Source organism: Trachemys scripta, chromosome 9 (assembly GCF_013100865.1).
Source record: "Trachemys scripta elegans isolate TJP31775 chromosome 9, CAS_Tse_1.0, whole genome shotgun sequence".
Taxonomy (NCBI): Eukaryota; Metazoa; Chordata; order Testudines; family Emydidae; genus Trachemys; species Trachemys scripta.
In genome coordinates, this window is record NC_048306.1 from 482,175 (window position 1) to 485,171 (window position 2,997).

Genomic DNA, 2,997 nt, shown 5'->3' on the forward strand with positions numbered 1-2,997 from the left:
CCCCCCCCCCCCCCCCCCCCCCCCAGCTCTTGCAGGCGCTAACGTATCAAATCTAATGCTGTATATGCTGGCACAATCTCCCCCTTCTTCCCCCCCCCCCCCCGATTTTGTCTGCCTGATGCCTGGGGGTGGCGAGGAAGAGATGGGGTGACTGGGATAATAAATGGGGGGGCAGTGAGCTGGGCAGGGCAGCGCCACAGGGGCTCCTTGCGAGAGGTGGGGCACAGACACCAGGGCCCATTTGGGACACGGGAAAATCCGTGTGGGCCCAGCCTGCAGCAGGGAGATCTCAGGGCGCTGGGACTCTGGTGGCTCGTGCCACCCGCAGGAGCCTGGGGCTTTGCTGCCCTGCCCCAATCCCAGAGAGGCGCCAGGTCCCCAGCCAGCACCGCGCCGGCAGGTCCCTTTGCCAAGGGGTCCCCAGAGCCACTGGCCCTGGCTGCTCCGTGAGCAGGGAGCCCCAGCCCAGTGGGGAAAGCCACTGAGCAGCTTCAGCGGGGCCTGGGGCACTGCCAGCAGGGCCCTGCCCGGTTTCCCTCGGGGCGGCTGCGCTGCAGGGCTTTGGGGATGGGCTGTCAGAGGAAGGATGGGCCAGTGGGCTGGGCACAAGCCATGAACTGACTCCCCGGGTGCTCTTGGGCCTCTGGGGCTCAGGCCCCAGCTGTAAAGTGGGGGGGGGCTCCCTGCCCTGAAGGGTGCCGGGGATGGGCTCAGCGGAGTAGGGGAGTCGCCTGGGTACTGCCAGTGACGTGCCAGAGACAGACACTGCCGCTGTCGGGCAAAGCCTGGGCTGACGCTGACTACGGGGTGTAGCCAAGGCTAGGGACCCACCCTACTCTGAGCTGCCAGTGGTCGCTTGCCTGATGCCCACTTGCCCAGCACCTGTGATTGCTGGCAATGTTGGGGGGGCAGATGCCAGGGTCGGGGAACTGGGGGAAGCAGTGGAAATATTGGGGCATGTTGCTGGATGGCTCCATCTCTGCCTGTCATGCCGCTGCACTGTCTAGTAAATGGCTCACCCATGTGGGGGCAGCGAGATGGGACCTGGAGGGGCTGGAGCAGCTGCTGTGGTGCCCGGGTGTGGGCTGGGGAGCGCATGAGAAGTAACACACTGGAACCCCCTGTCCCAGCCTGCAGCCAGCTGCCCACCCGTGGTTCAGTAGCCCCCAGCCCGCTCCCTTGCTTAGCCCCCCCCATGCAAAGCGAGCATCTGCTGCCAATGGTGCTGCATGAGGGCTGCTCCCCAAGGCCCCAGTGGCAAACCCAGGCACAGGGCCCATGTAGCTGGCACTGGTCAATGCCAACGAACGCCCACGCACCCACGCTGGGCTGTGGTTCCCCAGTCCCTGCCCTGGCTTTGGGAATCCTGCCTCGCCCCCCGCTAGGCTCTGGTGGCCTCCTCCCCCCGCAGCTGTCCTTTGAGACTCCTCCCCTGCCCCCCCATACAGCTCACAGGACACCACACTATTCAAAATAGCATTTGTTTTATTTGGAGGTTGTTACTCTGCGCAGGTGATGGTATAAATACATTCTGCACTCAGCACTGCTCTGCCCAGCCCCAGGCCCCCCTCCTACCCCAGAGACCCCCGCATCGCCTGCTCTCGCCTGGCGTCCTGCTCTGCCCCCACACGCCCTCCCTGCTCCAAGGCCCTGCTCTGCCCCCCCCTCTTTGGGGGGATCCCCTACATTGCCCTAAATGGCATGAAATGGGGAATGCAGACTTGGCCAACCTCTCAGAGTATGAGCCCAAGCCCCTGGGCCTGGCTCTGGGCTCCTTTGACCAAATTGGGATGGGGGGGAGGATTAGAAGACAAGGCCCTGGGGGGGAGGAGAGGACTCAGGCCCTGGGGGGGAGGGGGCGGGATCAGGTGGCAAAGCGCTGGCCTGGGAGTCAGGCCCTGACAGGGATTCAGGGGCAGAGCCCGGGCGGGGGGGGGAGGGAATTAGGTGGCAGAGACCCGGGGGGAGGAGGGTCATAAAGCAGAGCCCTGGGGGAGGGGGAGTGGTAGAGCCCGGGGGGAGAGGGGAGAGGGTGGCAGAGCCCCTGGGGGGGAATAGGGTAGCAGAGCCCCCGGGGGAGGGTTGGGGGGGAGGGTCGGAAAGCAGAGCCCTGGGGGAGGGAAGGGGGGTTGGGAGGGTGGTAGAGCCTGGGGGGGGTGGCAGAGGCTGGGGGGGTTGGGTTGGGTGGGGTGGCAGAGCCTGGGGGCAGAGGTAGGGTGGGGGGGGGTGGCAGAGCCTGGTGGGGGGGAGGCATATGGCCGCAGCTGTGGCTTGGCCCCCGGGGCGAGCGAAGCGTGGCCCTGTCAGCCAGCAGCCATGCGGGGGGAGGCAGGAGCAGACTAGCCATTGGCGCAGCCCCCCCAGTTGCCTCCCCATCCTAGGTCTGAGCTGCTCTGTGGGGCAGCCGGGGGGCTGGCAGGGGACGGGATTAGCCCCTGGCCTCACACTGGCTGGGGCCCAACTCTTGCACCCCCTCCCCACCCACTTGTGTCTGGACACTGGTGCCTGGAATCAGGCAGCACCAGCTCAGGGTGCCTCTGCCAGGGCCCCTTGGCAGGCTGGGGGCAGCCTCAGGCATCGCCATGGCGCACAGCCCGGTGCTCCCGCGCCTGCAGGGAATGGCCAAGCGCAGCTTGTGTCCAACAGCCCAGGCCCAACGCAGCCATGGGCCTCTCCCCTCCCGGGCGAAAGCTGCTCCCCTGGGGTTGCCCCATGCAGAGTCCTCCAGTGCCGAGACTGGAAGAAACTCATCACCCCAACTTTACCCAGCTGTGCTGCATGTTCCTGCCAGCCCCGCCAGTGCCCCTCCATCCCACCCCCAGCACCGCCAGTGCCCCTCCATCCCGCCCCACAGCCCCGCCAGTGCCCCTCCATCCCACCCCACAGCCCCGCCAGTGCCCCTCCATCCCACCCCCAGCACCGCCAGTGCCCCTCCATCCCGCCCCACAGCCCCGCCAGTGCCCCTCCATCCCACCCCCAGCACCGCCAGTGCCCCTC